The sequence below is a fragment of the Haliotis rufescens genome, unplaced genomic scaffold (genome assembly GCF_023055435.1).
Source record: "Haliotis rufescens isolate VD_foot unplaced genomic scaffold, xgHalRufe1.0.p SCAF_6, whole genome shotgun sequence".
NCBI lineage: Eukaryota > Metazoa > Mollusca > Gastropoda > Lepetellida > Haliotidae > Haliotis > Haliotis rufescens.
The window spans coordinates 57,395,845-57,414,960 of record NW_025964334.1 but is presented as its reverse complement, the minus strand read 5'-3'; the positions used below and the strand labels follow the sequence as shown (position 1 = coordinate 57,414,960).

General features: G+C 37.5%; 1 protein-coding gene across 2 annotated transcripts in view; it reads right to left on the bottom strand.

Moving 5' to 3' along the window:
- LOC124128341 (fibropellin-1-like) overlaps positions 1–19,116 on the bottom strand; it is a 416,047-nt gene that overhangs the window by 102,601 nt on the left and 294,330 nt on the right. The gene's annotated exons all lie outside the window — the stretch shown is intronic.

Here is a 19,116-nt window from a genome sequence, read left to right as displayed (position 1 = left end):
TGCCAGATCCGATACTGCTGCAGGAAAATAGGTTTCCTTGAAGAGTGGAAAAAGTGACAAAGCACGTGCGTGTGTGTGTATTCATTTGAAGTACCAAACCGGACATAATTGCAAAAACCTGCTTTGTAACTACATATTTACGTGATATGAAACATTTCGAAATACTGCAAAGGTCCCACTCTTCGAATAAATCATAACTTATCAATCGATAATAACAACGTCTTTCTTTGGTGACACATGCTATACGTACTGGAATATGACAGTAAAATGCAAGTTTGCATGGTGTGCTGGCATCAGCAATACAAGCTATTAAAATATCACTTCCTAAGGGTGTTCATATTCGCTTAGCAAGGAAAATATTATCAATATATTAAGAAAGGAATAAAATTATCTCTCACTAATGATGAGTGAATTTAAGTTATAATTTCGCTTTAATAAATTAACAAATACGTCTGCGATATAATCTACGTTGGATTTGGGTCACGTGGACTACTGGAGGCATCTATGAATAGCAACGATATAGTTGATAAATGTGATGATTACTTAAAACTGATGTACAACACATTTCTCAATACTCCAATGATATCAGTTGCGATATCAATGTTCGCCTAGCTGCCCTAATGCAAAGTTATTTCAGCATAACACACTATCTTTAAATTTTCGACAAAAAGTGTCTGTTTAAGTGAGATTTGTTATACTATTTTTCATTTTTCATTTTCAGTTACTTAAACAAGTTTGCTTTTTTGCTTATATGTCTCTTTTTCAAAACAAAACGATAACGCTACTATCTAGTGATTTGATAGTGATTCATAAACACATGCTTATGAAAAAGCCGGAATCATACACAGGACCACAGTTTGCTGATGGATGGGTTTAAACACAATAGACCACAGTATCGACAAGAGCGTATAGTCCTTGATATTTCCTGAAAACGTTTGGCCAAACGAGAAACAGACTTCACTAATTAAAACAAAAACCAGGCGTTCCTTAATTTGAAATTTCAAAAAAACCCAAGGGAATCGATGCCTTAACTTCATGTAGACAGAAAGATTATTTTCCCAAAATATCCCACAATGTTTCAAATTTCAGGAACCACCAACAGTTTCATTTTCCTGCAGGAACACTATTTCATTGTTGACAAAATTACCTTCGTCCATTTTTCAAATATGGACCAACATATCGTCAGCAGCCTCCAACCTGTTCTGCCAAAAACATACATCAGTTCTATCATTATTTGGCTTGACACAAAAACCTGAAGACATGTCTATTCCTCTTTTGTACTGGATTCCAAGGCTCCATAAAACTCCGTACAAAGACAGATGTATTAGATGGTCCAGCAAACGTACAATCAAATCAATGTCCCAAAGATTAACCACAATCCCTGTGACAGTCAAGGAAGTGCTTTCTTTTCATTCACAGAAAGTATTGAAAACAATCGGAATGTATATTGTTCACAAATACTCAGAGCCTTTGCATGTTTTTTGGCAATCTCAGAAAGGCACCAAGTTCAGTTATGTCAAAACATTTGATTTTCAAATTTGTATACCACTCTCTCACACAACGGAATTAATGCAGTCCGAGATCCATGGGGCATGTTACTTAATATGCTGGACACAGATAGAGTTACATCATTATCTTCAGAGGTTCAAGACAATTTGTCAAAATGTAAAGCAAATTCCCTCTGAAATGTACTGCATAAAACAATACGTGAAATGCTCGACTTCCTCTTTGTGCAACACTTGGACTTTAAGGCAATGTGTAGGTATTCCCATGGGCACCAATTGTGATCCCATTCTTGCTCATCTGTTCCTTTATGCATATGGAACTTCTGCTCGGATTTTACAAACTAAAACAAGGAATTTAACATATGCGTCAGGTGTATCAATGGTTCAATAATGGTCAATTCCTTTGCCCTGATTTACCAACCCCAACTAGCATTAAAGGAGACCAATAGAACGAAACCTGTTTTATCTATATAACAAAACTCTCCACATGACTGTACGACAAAGGGATGTCTTCATCTTTTCAATGGTCAACTTTCTCTTCATGGCGTGCAATGTTCCAGCAGCACAAGTCTATTTCGGCTTGCATTCGCATGTGTTTGTGACGGTGCCTTCATTGGGACAGGATACGTTCACCTTTTCATCACTATTGGAAGGTGATTCATACGCATGCTTAGGTTATAGTCGAAATCGTACAAAGAACTTTAAGCAGAGATGTCTGGTGTCAAAAGGAATGTTTTGGCGGTTAATTTAGACTGGTTATTCCCTGGCATTGCCAATGTATATAATTTATGATTATGGAAATATTTTTTCTCGCTTTTATTGAAATATATCTTAAGATCAACCTTGGGCTTTAGAGAAGATATACCAAATATGATATTCCCGAGATGTTCAATGTCACCTGCATAGGGCATTTGTTACTCATAGGTCATAATTATTCGTTGGGTAATCACCTGGCTTTAAACAGCTTTAATCAAATCACATAAACACAACATCAAAATATAATAACATAAGCGAAAGGCACATAATAGTATCTTAGTATTATTTAGCGAGCATATCTTTTTACGAAATATATATGGTTAAAAGCAACTTTCATTCGGTCTCCACGTTTAGGATAACGCAGATCTGCCTCTATGGTACACATAAATAATGTCAATAAAACTCACATATTTAACCGTTGCTATTATTATAACAATAATGTATCATTTGAGACAAATCGAAATGAATAAAAGGAGCATATTTACGTTCTTCAATTGAAAATTATATTTATTAATCAATGTCTCCAAATGTATATTCATATTATTTGCTTTGTGACATAAACAATCAAAGTGTATTGGTGTCTGTGCAATATACCCTGCATCACGTCAATTACAATTTCAAAAACTATCTTAAACATAGACACTGCGTACGTGACACAGAGCATTACAGAGCCAGTTTGATATTTGGGAGATGCACTTCAAATGACCTATGCCACAAAACTTTAGTCCAACAATTGAAATTTATAGGAGTAGAACAAACGATGTAGGCCTTAGTTTGATAATACCACGGGGTGAACCGTGTAACGTGGCAACCTCTAAGCAGTATTAAAACTTTCCACAAAGACATCTATAGTGTCCCGATATCTGTCCAGTGCTCAATGATTTAATTTTTTGCCTCGCTGTAAAGACTCTTTGTTACACTAGGAGTAGTTTGGTCGTGTTCATGAATACTTGTGTAGACATGGTACCGCCCAACAAGAAAAACACAATACGTTGGATTATTTCTTTGTATCTTTCTCACATATGCCCTGACCCTAAAGTTAAAAAACCTACCAATTATGATCATGATTTTAATCATTAAATAGCTGAACTGGAGATGATCCAAAAAATTAAGAAAAATGTCAAGCATTATCATACTATTTGGGATTCGTTGGTAGAATTAGAAAACATAATCTAATAATTTAAAAAAAAATGATAAATTATAAAGACTTTTATTCTAATGAACCAAAGTTCCCAAGAAATTGAAACTTGGCACGTGTTGTATGTTGTATTTCAATGAGTGAATGAATTAATCATGTAGACCTTTCAATCAAACCTAGCGCAGCAAGTTGGTAATTACCCCCAAATAATTTGTTCTGTTTTTTTGGTTGGTTTGGTAGTCAGCAATATTCATGCTCCATGACGACGATATGCAAATACCCGGGTACATTCCACTGATCGATAGCATGGGCAGCGTCAAACACTGTCGCTGTTCCATTACTCATTAGTGGATAGATAACAGGTATAAAAGTGTTTAAATGGTGATACAAGCACAGACAGGTGCATGGTCAGTTGCCTTGGGTTAACCAAGAAGAAAACACGCGAGACACCGAAAATGCAACATGTATGCCAATTTTCTTTTTAAAAGTCCATATTTTGTCTGTACCTTAATAGTTATGCACACTTTGAACATTTTCAGTGTGGCTAGGTATGTTTTCAACCATGATGCGTCTAATTCTACAAAATAATACCCCTATTTATTCTGGAAACTCAACACATCGGCCACAATACTTTGGTATATATTATCAATATAGTCTCGCTATTTCCATAAAATACCATGTACCTGTAAATGTCTCGTGAGTAACCTGGACACAGTTCATTGTTAATATATTCACCACATTCCTGACCTATACATACTTTAATATGCAATGCAAGTAAAGGGGATAACATGCGAGCCTCAATTGACAAGTTAGAGTCCAATGCGTCCACCTTACTATGTCCAGCTTCAAACTGAACCTGACATTAGTGGACTCTATGTTACACCTGAAATGTTTTCTTAAAAACGATTGACATGATTAACTTTGGCTTAGATGTGAGTGAATGAGTGAGTGTGTTTGGTGTAATGAGAGATGAAATATACCACTTTGATGACATACATGATGACAAAAAAACTGACACGGACAAATCAAGGATACTAACTAAGATCTGTGACAGGTAAAGCGACAGCTACAAGTACACCTGCTAGTCATTCTGTCAACGAAACACCTGTCTCCGAAAATGGTCTCTAAAATTAGATCGACGTACATTTGTATGATGTTACAAACTGTTTGTTTGTGAGGGAAATCTAAGACAATATTGAATAGGAGGGTCTTTGAAATAACTATTTCCCTTACATAATAAACAACCAGGTCTAGACTGGTACACCTATGTCTACCTATTGCTGAAATATATCACGATTTTATTGCCTTCAGACACACATGAAATCTAGAGTACATTTCCTTTTCAACATTGTGGCCCCCAAGTAAGACGTATCTTGGACTGAACAACCTGTTCTCTACAGGAGGTACAATTCCCAGTGTTGAATATGTCATTTTCAAGGGGCCCAGCAATGACCTACGGTTCGTTTCCAAAGAAATTTCAACATTTATGATTTCATTTGTTACAGAACGTATCAAGCGTTGAACAGCTCCGAACAAGTGGCAGGCGTTTTTTAGATAGCTGCCCAAATCTTGGAGACAACTAAGCAGTTTCTTAGGAATCAACATGACAGCTTTCATTGTGGGGTGATAGGTTATAGAAATAGTGGCAACAAACGAGTAACTTATGCATTTTTCAAAAAGTCGTATTAAATACGAGTATTGTTCTTATGTACAATGTGGTTTGAAATAACTCCCAAGTGACAGTAAAACGCATCTCTGAATGACTATCTCTCCACCACGAAGTTCAAACTGGTTGAACTTGACTTACTTCAACTACTCTTCACTGTCCATGGCTGCGAAAATAGTTGTTTACAGTGACAGCACCATTTACAAATTGCATGAACCCAGAGTAGAACCCAGATCTGTAATTATGTTAAAATTAACCTGATGTTATACTGGCGGAAATCATGCTGGCACAAAGTCCATGCCATTTGAACCACCATGATGTGTGGTTGAAAAACGACATTATAAGACTGAACATGAGTCCCCATTTGTACGGTATTAGACATTGACAGAATTCACAAAATGAAAACGAAGAAACAACTGTCATCCAAAGTCAACACAGGAAGAAATCAACCCAAACCCATGCATGAGTACAATCAACTTTTGACTTTTGACTGAAACCCATTCGTCTGTTGTACTGGATTCCAAAACTCATTAAATCAGTACAAAGAGAGGTACATTGCTGGGTCTGAAAGATTTACAACCTTCCTTGATAAAGGAAGAGCTTCATTTATACTTTCAACAAAGTGTTTGACACAAGTGGAATGAATAACATGTGGATTCTGAAAAACTCCAAGGATTTGATTGAATATTTTGCAACCTCAGAAAAGCTGCCTTCCTTAGTCCATGAAGGATTTGTAACTAAAGGTTGTGACCTCAGATATTGTTTTATATATAACTTCAATTTGTCAAAAATGAAGGCAAATGCTTTACTGCAAAAGTAAAATGTGAAATGTTGGACTTCCTCTTTGATAACATCTATGTAAAATGCTGGGTAAGACATCAGTAGGCATCCCGACGGGCACCTATTGTGCTCCCCTTCTTGTTGATCTGTTTCTTTATTCATACGAATCAGAATTTCTTCATCCACGTGAGTTTCTGCTCGGATTTGCAAAGTCAAAACATGGTAATTTGGCCAAGATGATTACCTATGCTAAGTAACTATCATATCAAATGCCCTTCCACTGATTTACCTACCTACCGCCTAGTCTGTTTCACATTTGAGACAGACGATGCGATCTCTTTGGTATCTTTTGAGGGAAGGGGGCAAGGGTGGCCCAGTCGTCTAAGGCGCCGCGACTCTCGCTGCACGCCAGAAGCTTATGATTGTGTGATTGTCCCGGGTCACCCCAAGTTTGTCAGCACCATACCCGTGCTCGTGGGTTTCACCGAAGTGGTAAAGGTCTGAGACCTGCATCACATCGGGCTTTCCTCCTACATTAAGCTGACACGCCGTGATATAACTTGAATACGGTTAAAAGCGATGTTAAACCACTCACTCACTCACTCACTCACTCACTCACTCACTCACTCACTCACTCACTCACTCACTCACTCACTCACTCACTCACTCACTCACTCACTCACTCACTCACAAGAGACCCGTAAAGATCTGGGTAGGAACTGGGTTTTCAGAAAAGCGTGTAACCCAATTGCGTAGATAGATGCTCATGGTGTCAATCACTGGAATGTCTGGTCCAGACTCGATCATTACAGGCTGCTGTCATGTAGCTGGAATTTTGCTGAGAGCATCCTTTTACAGCAAACAGGTTACGCTCACCTTTTCGGGAACACCTGGTATCATCACGATTTGATAGTGATTCCTAAACACATGACCTACATAGAATGGACTGACGAATATGGACAGGATTTTGTCTCTTTTATTTTCTACCATCAGCATATAATACATGCCGTTCTTTTGGCCGGGCTATGTTTAACCCATGTTCATGATTATGAATCAGTGGAATGTGGAGAGGGTTTTGTCGCATTTATATGAATATGTATCATCGCAATGTTGTTGAGATATATTGTTTTGGGCTCGTTACTGATTGTTCGTTATGGGTGCGTTTACAATTACGAATTGTCATCCAATCTGCTGGTACGAGTTCAATAGTCGTATCTGCCATATAGAGTCAACGTGGCATCAACTGTAATGCTGCTTCATGAACGCATTGGTCAGAATCTGTACTGGTATTTTTAGCTGTTATTCGGTTTTACAAACACATTTATAGTAAAAACTTGAAATAGTGTATTAAAAGTAGAGGGAGTCTACTTTTATAAGTAAAAAGACAATCTTGTTGCGGAATCCGCCACACGTTTTGCAGTGTTGCATCCCTTTACAGCCAGGATGTGCTGATGTCGAGTTTAGTGGTTGATGCAACTCACTTACAATCTTTTATCTGTCAGCAACACACAAGTGGTCATGGATTTAACACAATGACGAAATGTCTCCGATCTGAAACGCTTTGGTCCTGCCTCAAACAGTTAACGGACACGTTGTGGTACCCATGTCAGTGAAATGTTGTTCAAGACATTATATCGTTATTGTCATAAATTTAGGATTTCATGGATCATCTGGTAAGTAGATCGAAGAAGATTTAATGAAATATTTGGACTGCAGGTAAAACAATGTATTGTTTCAGATTAATCGAGAAAACTAAGTTTATTCAGTGATTTTGATGACGCAACTCCTGGCCAAGTTCACAGCTCTATGCAGATCTGTACGATATGATGGTTTGTAAGCTCGCAAAACATATTTTAAACGTACATAAAGATTACATTTGGTTGCAATATTTATTTTCAATCTAGATCATATAAAATGATGTTTGGAGTAAGAAATCTTTATCCAAATATTAACTGTTCACGTGTATTCAAAACTCAGCAGTCATCATCATCGAATGTTATTTTAACAAGTACATAGTTCAAGCCACAAGTACAGCGTGCAGCCAAATCACGAAATCCCCCATTCATCCTAGCAGCGTTTGAGGAGGTGATCTTAAAATAATCTGTCCATGGTTAACCACAAGGCTGAATGTCCAACAATGCACAAATCTTAGGATTTATAGGGTTAGAACAAAGAGAGTTGTCCTCCGATGAGATAATACTTCGAGATCCAATTCCTACATGTTTCCTAATGCAAAAGTATCAACACTCGTCAAAAAGACAAGCATAATCTCCAGATTTGCTGCAGGGTTTGGTGATAGTTATAGTATTGATTGTGTACCGATAGTCTTTTGATTTCCCCAACCGAAAACTACTACCGTGAATGCAGCTGAACAGTTATTAATAGTTCTTTAATTAAGGCAGGATTGTAGTCAAACTAACAACTGAACTACTAAAAATACTTAGGATGCATATTATTGATTTATATAATGAGTTTTTTTGTTCCTATAAATATCCAATCGTCTGTATGGAAAAGTATATGACATTTCCTAAGATATGTAATACTGACATCTCTATTATTTAATCTAACAGTCGAAATGAAAAAGGAATTGGTTTAGTGTGCATTGTGTCGCGCAAAATGCAAATGTTAGCAACTGCACCAAATAAACACTTAAACCATTCACTGTGTAAACGGATTTGCATAAATGTGAAATTAATAGTATCTCCCTTATTTAAAAAAAACCCCACTTAACCACACATACAGCTGACGTTTGTCTATGTGAACATCAAACTGTATGTATGTCTTCTGTTTTATTCCTAATTTCGATAAACAGGTTCTCGTTTAATCATTTCCCACAACTTCTAACATGCAACGACATTCCATTGATGAGATTATGCAGTACCATGACTGAGTGCAATACAGTGACGTCATAATTTCGACACTAATTCCATTCCGCGTAAGCAATATAAATACGACATGCAAAATGGATATGAATTGTGTTTTTGATTGAAATATACTGCAACATCTTTGATAATTTGACGTTTAGTCTATAATTCTTGGTTGCGTGGCTTCATGTCGGCCCATATACATTTTTTTAGAATATGACGATTCACGACAGTTGGACATTTGGGCTCTACACTATGTAAATATAAGAGAATAACTGGTCTAGATTATCTGCAGAAACAGATAAAACCAGTTTGATTGGCAAGAGATATATATTGATAAATATAACATATTTATTAGTACAACATGATTGATATTTAAGTATTTTTAAGTACATGAATATGGTTTAGCTATAGTATAGTGTGAAGAAATATTGCAAATAATTCGACAATGTTAATCACAAATTGATTTAGACATTTCACTTAAATTGTTAAGTTTGTGAAAGTTGTGCACGTTTATGATAGAGAACATGTAAACACTGTGTAATACAATCCACAAAGTGTGAGTAATCATCCTGGCTAGAACGTATTAGTTAATATTAATACTTAATCCATGACCCAATATGAAATGTTATGAATCTATCAGTGATATCTTTTAACTCTAGAAAGGTAGTTATGTTACCCTAGACAAGTGTATACACTAATGCAGTGAACTAAAAGAATGGTCGAACTAATAGCACATATTACTTACAGTCTGGGTTACATCTCCTTCAACAACTCCGGGTATCACACAACCATGTACAGACATGTCTTGCTCAAAGGCTCGATACATGCATGTCGCTTTTCTGTCAAGAGTTTTACACATATTGTTTGTCCACCATGCACAGACCCATCATAAATTTAAACATATCCACCGTATCTATGAAGAATAGGGTCACGCCGTATCTTTACCCTGGTGTTTTGTCTGGCGGTGTGTCACAACTTTTGAGATGTGTCACACAGTGATAGATTGCCCTTCACTAACAGGACGTTTGTTTGCCCTGTTTACAGCTGGCACTGCTCACAAGTGCACAGATACGAACTCAGTTACACCCAAACTGAAGTAGTCACTGAGGGGAAAACGACGCGAATGGATTACACAACGCAGCAACACTTTATTTGTTGTTGGGGGTGCCACCAGAAACAATTGGGGTCCTTCATACTGTCTAAGCAACACACGTACTTAGGTAAAGGTGAATCTGTAATTTGACGTCTCACTTTGGGTGAACGTTGAAGTCAAAACTATAGAAGGTAAAGAGATAATTTGAAGATTGAGTACAAACATACAGATAGTCCTTAGCTAAGTCTAATACCAATCTGAAGTATGCTCAGGGATGACACATCACATTGTACCATAATTCTTATCAAGTCTTAGGTAGTTAAATACATATTTTAAAGGTTTAAGTTAATAGAATTTAAGTGTTTTCTTCTTGATTGTGGACGGGGCCCGTATGTAAAAACTCCTATATTTATTATTAAACACATGTTTGTTTGTTTGTGTTTAACGCCGCACTCAGCAATATTCCAGCTATATGACGGCGGTCTGTAAATAATCGAGTCTGACCCAGAGAATCCAGTGATTGACATTATTAGCATCAATCCACTAAATTGGGATCGATGACATGCATCAACCAAGTCAGCGAGCCTGACCACCTGATCCCGTTAGTCGCCTCTTACGACAAGCATAGTCGCTTTTTACGGCAAGCATGGGTTGCTGAAGATATTAAACATATGAGTATTTCGTTCTTTCCCTACAAAATTAAACATTTCATTTGTAGAAAGTTCCTGTGAAGAAGTGCAACTCATTGTTTTATTTATACTAAATACGATATCAATGCCCTTCTATCTGCCCTAATGTAACATTTTCGCAAGATGATATACTGTTTATTCAATATTCGTCCACAAGTATCTGTTGCTCTAAGATTTGTGATATGGTTTATCTTTTAATATGGAAACTAGATTTATTTCATTGGTCATGGGTCTCGTTTCCAAAACAAAATGATAATACTATTGCATATGTCTTTCTATCATGACTATGTCCTAGGGATTAATAAGCAAGTGCTTATGAAAAATCCGGAATGGTACACTGGGCTCTCATCAAACGACTTTTGCAAACAGATGATTCTAGAAACAGCAAGAGCCTGCAGTATTGACTAGTCAGAATAGCTCTTGATATTGCTTTGAAACGTTTGGCCTAACCAGAAACAGATTCCACTAAAGTTGACAAATACCACAAGTTTCTGAATTTGAATTTCGCAAACAAGGTATTAATACCTCAAATTAATGTAACATTTTCAGATGAGGATCATTTTCCCAAACTGTCCCACAACATTCCTACTTCATGGAACACCACCAGTTTAGCTTTCCCATGCAAACAACATTTCATTACAGTTGTTCAGGAATAGGAACTTCGACTTGGCTCTCATGATTCCACTTCTTGTGTCTACCAAGACTCATGATACTGTTACCAACCTTTAGAGAAGATATATTAAAAATTCCCGAGATATTCAATGTCAAATGCATAGGGCACGTGTCACCCATAGGTCACTATTATGTTTTGGGTTATCACTTGTCTTTAATTTACAACATAAAATCAAATCACGTAAGCAATACATAACAATTAAAATAGTATTGGCATATAAATGTTGCAAGGATATCTATTTTACGAACTTTTTTCAAAGTATTTTTCGGTGAGATAGGGTGTTGCAAAGCAAAATCCTTTGGGTCTGTAAAACTGAATAGAGTACGCAAACCTGTCTCTATGGTGCATTTATAATATGGATTATAACATCTGTCGACTAAGGACAGTACAAATTCTAGACTATCACAGATATAGATTTAAATCTAGCTTATTACCATGAAAACGTGACTATTCTGAACAATACATTATAAAAATGGACTAGAGATCACCAGCAACCAAAGTTAGGCCACCATTCTAGGAACCATGGGGACTTATGGTACATCTGCTTCCTACATGGTACCCCAGCAGGATTTACACCATCCCTCTGGCTACTGGTGATTGTCAGGACGTTCAAGCCAAAGCATTTAAAACCAACAAATATTCTACGATTAAAATCACAGAGAGATGAAAACTACTTTGAATGAAATGGGACTTACGTGCGCTCTCAGGGGGACAAATATTTTACGTTACTTCAACCCCCTTTGAAGGTACAACCACTAACAATCACAGTTATAAATCATTCTACTACATTAAATATCACATACTGTTTACAATACATATCAAAATTTATCAATCAACTCTATTTCTTTTAAAACGCCAAGAATTGAACGAGAGCTTACATTAAAAAGATCCTTTATGGATGAAACCTGGAAATAATTATCCCTTGTGATGGAAAAATCGATACAGTCAAGCAGGACATGCTTGACTGTGATTCTTTTATCACTAGGGACACAAAATGGAGGATCTTCACCTTTCAATAAATACTCATGTGTATAACGCGAATGGCCAATACGACATTGTCGCATAATGACCTCCCCAAATCTGGACTGACAACCCAAGTAGGTTGATCCAATGACAGCAGCACTAGAGACTGTGCTACCATCCTTGGATCCATCTGTATAGATGGAACGGTGGGATTCATATTTAGTTCTAAATTCTATATACTCTTGTTGATATATTTATTCATTTGTGTCTGATTTTTTTAAAATGGGTATGAGTGAAGTCTACTTTCGGTTGCCAAGGGGGAGAAGACAAAAGCGGAAAGTAGCAATATTATTATCCAACTCGATATTTGCAGCTGTAATGTGGGGTTGAATCCGAATCCCTTGTGGTTGGACCAGCTTAGGCTTATTGTAAAAGAAGTTGTTCACAAAGGGGTTGACAAATACAGTTGTATGCAGGGTTTAATGGGTTAAAATGTAATTTAATAATGTATTGAAGTGATAATTTGACGCCTTTGCATCAAAGATGGTTCATCAGCTTCAACATATAGGCTATCTATCCACAGGGGATGTTCGAAATGTGTCATAAGCTTCAACATATAGGTCACGCTGAAGACCCGGTTTCGATTCCCGAAATGGGTACAATGTGTGAAGCCCATTTCTGGTGTCCCCCGCCGTGATATTGCTGGAATATTGCTAAAAGCGGCGTAAAACCATACTCACTCACTCACTCACTTACTTCAACATATAGGCTATCCACAGGAGATGTTCGAAATGTGCCAAGACATACAGTAGTCTTAGGCCCTGATGGTGAATTGAAACTAATATTTGGGAATTGCTCTCACATGCTCTACCATAAACTACAATGTGTGAAGCCCATTTCTGGTGTACCCCGCCGTGATATTGCTGGAATATTGCTAAAAGCGGCGTAAAACCAAAACTCACTCACTCACTCACTCTACCATAAACGATGGACCAATATTCTAATTAAGGGCGGATCAGAGACATATGAAAGTGGAGGAGGGTTGTCTGGTCACCTCCCCACTTTGTTTTGGCAAGAACGTTCAACAAATCGAGAGCCTTCAGACATTTAGTTTAAAGAAAGTTAATATGCGGCTTAAAAGTTAAATGAAGATCGAAAATGAGACCCAGGAACTTGGCCTCTTCTACAACCTTGATAGGAGTGCCATGTAAAAATAACTCTGGATCTTTGTGGTGCTTGTATTTCCTACAAAACTGAATACAATTCGACTTAGCTTTTGAAAACTTAAAACTATTTTCAAGACACCATTTTACGATTTTGTGGAGACAGAGCTGCAACTTCTCTCGAAGGTATGCATATTTTTTCAACGACATGAAATATTAAAATCGTCCACAAAAAGTGAGCCATCAATGGAATCATTTAACACCTTTGACAGAATATCAATCTGTATACTATACAGACAAAATACTGCCTTGTGGGACACCTAGATCCTGATTGAAATGGTCAAACAGGGTGGAATATTATCGTCTCCCGTTGCAGTATCATGCGCTTGACCTAGGGCAGTATTTATCTCGTGGAGCGAAAATACCTAATTATAATCTTCTCCATTTTGAGAAGTAGCTCAACTCTCTTCTTTTCCTGTTGTTTCCGATAATTTTGAAACTTAGGATCGTAGTTCGATTATGAAGAGTGTTTGGCCAGCGTTTCACCCAATTTATTGACAATGACCGATTTATCTGTTAACAGATGGTCACCGTCTTTGAGATGGTGGACACTCGATTTTGAACCTTTGCCTTTAATTTTTGCAATCATGTTCCACACCTTGGATATAGGCGTGCGAGAATTAATTTTAGAGACATAATTCCTCCGAGACTTACTCTTATTTTACTTGAAGGTATGGCGCGCCTTGGCACTAATTTTAACGTGATTCAAATTATGGACAGTTGGATGTCGGCGGAAACATTTTTCAGCCTTTTTCCTTCTATTCCTAGCCTGTTTGCACTCATTCTCAAACCATGGTTTTGGAGGACTTTGGATTGGTTATGTCGGCAAATCGTTTACAATATCAGAAAACAGCTGAATATGATCAGTTACATTCCTGAACACATCCGGCTTCAACCTATCAGTACATAGTTCCTGAAAGGAAGGCCAGTCGGCTTTGTTAAAGTTCCCCCTTGATGTGGGTGGAACATCAGAAGGATCATTTGCTGTCAGGATTGAAGGAAAATGATCGCTTCCACACAAGTCATCGTGAACCGACCATGTAAATGCGTGTAAGAAATTGGAATCTGTTATGGACAGATCTAAAGTGGAATATGTTTCAGTAGCAGGATGTAGATATATACTTGATCCATCATTGAAAATGCACAGGTTGTTATCGGAAATAAAATCTTCAAGGACATTTCCCTTAGGGTTGACGGCAACACTTCCCTATAATGGATTATTGCCGTTTAAGTCTCCCATGATCGTGCATGGCTTAGGGAGCTGGTCATATAAAAACTGAAGATCCGATCGCTGAAGCACAGAAGAAGGTGATATATACAGAGAGCACAGAGTAAAGGTTACGTGCAAAGTCAGTCGGACAGCAACAGCTTCAAGATTGGTATGAAGTGAAACAGGACTGTGGATCACTGCCTGCCTCACCAAAACAGAAGATCCGTCAGTAGCTTTAACACCTTGTGGAGAAAAGGAATGGAAGGAATTGTACAGACACAAATCAAAGTTGTCATTCTGCTTGAGATATGTCTCCTGCAGACAGATTGCCGATGGCGTATAATCTTGTATTAAAAGATTAAACTCGTTAAAATTGGTCCTCAGACCTCTGCAATTCAATTGTACTAGTGGATGGGAATTGTTCATGTTATAGGTGGGTGAACAGGATATCTATTTCTCCCATTTCGCGGCGACTTACTTCTGTTGCGCCCTTGGGAATGTGGAGAGACATCCCTGTCCTCCAAAGTCTGATATCGATTGTAAATTTGAATAGGGTGACGATCTGAAGTTCTTGAATAATCAACTTTGTTGTTAGCATCTTTCACCACGGGTGATAGATTTGGTTCTGATGCCGGCTCCGGTGCTGCTGCCATTAATGATGTTGACACAGTTGGTGAAGGTGATGTATCAGTTTGTGAAGAAGAAGAAGTTTGTGTCAAGGAATAGTTTTCTGATCAAACCCAAGTTATATGACATTAAACAGATGTGACTGTTTTTGAAGGTGGGCGTGACACTGCGGCCGAGTAGGAGACAGTTGTGGTCGGAGAGACAGTGGCCATGATTATTCGTGTTGCTTCCAGGAAGGTGATGTTCCTTTCATGTTTAAATTGAACAATCTGGTGTTGGATTTTAAACTTCGGACATGATTTCAACGAAGCCACATGGTCCAGAGGATTTTTAGTACATGTATCCTGAGTTTCATGGTCACTTTCTCCACATTGATGGCATTTCTTGTGGTTGTCGCATGTGTGGGCTCCATGCCCAATCTGCTGACATTTGTTAAACAGAAGTGGATTTGGAATATATTTATCCACCTCGATGTTGAAATATCCTGCTTTGATACATTTTGGAGAAGTTGGTTTTAAAAAGGAATTAAATATGTGTTAGATTTATACATGGCATCTTCTCTTTTGTATGTGAAACGTCTGACATGTGTAATTCCCTGATCTTTCAGTTCTTCTGCAATTTCGGTTTCAGTCATATCATAGAGACACCGATCTCTATCTCTGGTAATGCCTTTACTAGATTTGAGGGTTGAGAACAGCAGTAGAAACTAAATGTTTGGCAGCTTGTAAGGTTGTAGATTGTTTGTCTCTTTTACATTCGACCAGCAGCAATCCAGATCGAAGTTTTTTGACATTTTGCACATCTCCGGCTATGCCATAAAGTGTTTTGGATATGGCAAAAGGATTGAGTCTCAATGGTGTACCATCAGCAGTGGAAACGACTGAAAATCGAGGCCAACTATTTGAACAATATTCATCAGAGGAATCATCTTATGTTCTTTTTTTTTTTTCGGTTGAGCCATGGTGAATAGTTCACCATCCCAGCTCCCCACCCACCACGAGTGTCACGAGGACAATGCTGTAAGCCAGTGGATTTCCAACTTGAAGCACCAAGGATACTGGGATGCAGATTAATGAAAAATCAATTATTCCACGAGATTGGCCCATGAACCACCGCCTTCTCGGCATAAGACTCTAGGCATTTTAAATAGTACACATAATTCATAATCAAATGGTGTTTGTAAGAAAATTTGGCCAAGACCTCAAGTGTAAAGACAATTGAAAAATATTTGTTGTGCAAATACAATTATTAATGCACAGGGCTCAGCATGACCAGCCGATTGATAGGAGCGGGCCCATCCTACATGTACCTTTTTGGTTTGGTTGGTAGGTCTGTTGCTTTACGCCGCACTCAGCTATATTCCAGCTATATGACGGCTGTCTGTGAATAATCGAGTCAGGACAAGACAACCCAGTGATTCATATCATGAGCATCGATCAACACAATTGGGATCTATGACATGCATTGTCAGCCATTATGAGTTGTGAAGTGTGAGTAACCTGATTTAGGTGAAGTTCTGCCACATCCAGTAATTGTTAACTATTCAGACTTACACATGAAAAATAAATTGTAGAATCTTAATTCATCTTTTGACGAAGTTCGGAGGGTTATTTGTCAACTTCTTTTTGAAGAAACTATGTGTTTTGAACGCTTATTTTGAACTACTCCAGACTATGGGATTTTTGATTTTGAACTTGAGTAATATTTGTTGCATATGTAACGACCTGTGACCACTTCTCGGACCTTTGTACCCTGTTGCGTTGCGCGTGAGCACCGTTTTCAAAACATGTGTTGCTGTCGTGGTAAAATTGAGATAAGCCTACTGTGTTTTGAAATTTGATGTAGTCCCACTGTAGAGTTCCAAATTTAAATACACAGTACATTTACTTCCTAAATGTCTTCTGAAGGTCAAAAGGACCAACCTCCAAACATATCCCTTCTTGTATTTTGTTACTGAAATTCCATTCATGAGTATTGTACGATCGCTTCGTATGATCCGCAAACAGGATTACTTCCCCTTGTCCAGGAAGCGGCCGCCGTTAACACGCGCAATCGAGCATCACGTTTAAGCACTGTTAAACATTCGCCCAAATACATACAACAGGAAATCAAGAGTGAAAATAGGTTTTACTGTCAAACATATTTTAATTGTCTGCAATGACTCGATAATGTTAACGTATCCCAATAGTGTAGATCGATGAAATTAATCACTGGATTGCCATCGTCAGATTCGATTATTTACAGACCGCCTTTATATGGAATACTGCTGATGATAGATATTTTCTCACTGAAAATATAAACAAGATAACAAGTGATGTCGCTTTCTTTCCTTTTCAATATGATTTAGCATTATTCATTAGGCCAAACACGATAACGCTTTTGGTGGATAGGCAATAATCCTTTGTTATTTTAAATTAGAAATAGAAAACATTTATTCTTTGTGAGTGGTCAGTGGCCAAAGACGAATTAGTGAGGACCAGTGAGGTCCATTGTTACATAAAAGACAAATACACGAGTCTCTGATGTGCAGGTCAGAATAACACACGGGACGTGTACCTTTCCTGTGCTTCTGGCCTTTGGTACGTGTCATCGGTGAAACATTTATTCCGGTCTAGACGTTTACAGTTGACGTTCCACTTTGCAGGGGGAGCCACACTGTTGAGCAGCAGGACGTGCACCGACTTGCATCCATGTTATTTATGTTAGGAGTGTTATTTATGGTCTGTTCCTTTTCCAGAAAATAAGTGTCAGTGATACAAAGCAGCACTAATCGAAAGGTTATCATGGTTTAATGTTTTTAATGTTATGGAGTATCAGCAATTTGTTATACTAACCTTTCCAAAGAATTTTAGGGACATTATTGAAGTAAACCGAATTTATTATATTTAGTACATTTTTTTAGGCTCCCTAGCTGCAATTCACTTAAATTATCATCAAAGGCACCAGTAATATTCGTATAGGGAGCACTAAAAACTGGAGATGAGGGCGCCAACTAAACAGAGGAGCTAAGGAAAGTATATCATTTTAAAAGCATAGTTTATGACACCATTTATATACAAAAGAAGTGTATGGCTCCTAGTAATCACTTAAATAATACTTCTAAATGGTGTTATTTTTTTAAATATAATTACAAATGCCACTTTCTCATCTTCATTAGTTGATCTTGAACTGATACCTGTCTAGGTTTTCAGCTGTCTTCAAGAAAGCTTCCTTCTTTTTCTTATTTTAGTTTTTTCGGTGTATCATCGTCATGGAATATTGACGGGTTATATCTTTGTTTGCCCTAAAGTTACCACTGCATGTTTTATGACATATAGCATCGATAGCATTGGAGGTATTGTGCAAACCCCCATCTCGAAAACACTTTCTCACTCCATTTATCCTTTCTTGTCATGCATGTTCTTCTAATCTTTTCTCCAAATTCCTTAGTTCTCATGGGAAACACAACTAAAATATTCTTCTTACTGGAATATTTTGCAGATCTCCCCCCCCCCAAGTTTTTTTAAAGAGAAAGTACGTTAAAATTGTGAGAATATATTTTTTCAGGTTTCTTGCTGCTTGCAAAATATAATTTGGATTGCAATAATTACTCCGACATTTTGTATGCAGTTTCACCTGAGACACAGTGAGCAGAACTAGCTTAACTCCATTAACTAGCCTAACTCCACAGCTTCCTTTCTCTCCAAATATTACAGTGTCCTGTTCATCTGTAAAATTTTCTTGACAGAGAGGACACTTATCCATGGATAACACAACCTGCAAGAAGTAGGATCTTATCAAATACACATATCGTTATAAGCTTAGTAACATTAGTATATTGAAGAATGTAACTTTTGTAATTGTCTGTTTAAATTTAAAGTGCCAGGCCCATTTTAAATAATGTTCAGTTACGTTAACATTTGCATGATGTTCTCAGTCCACACCAT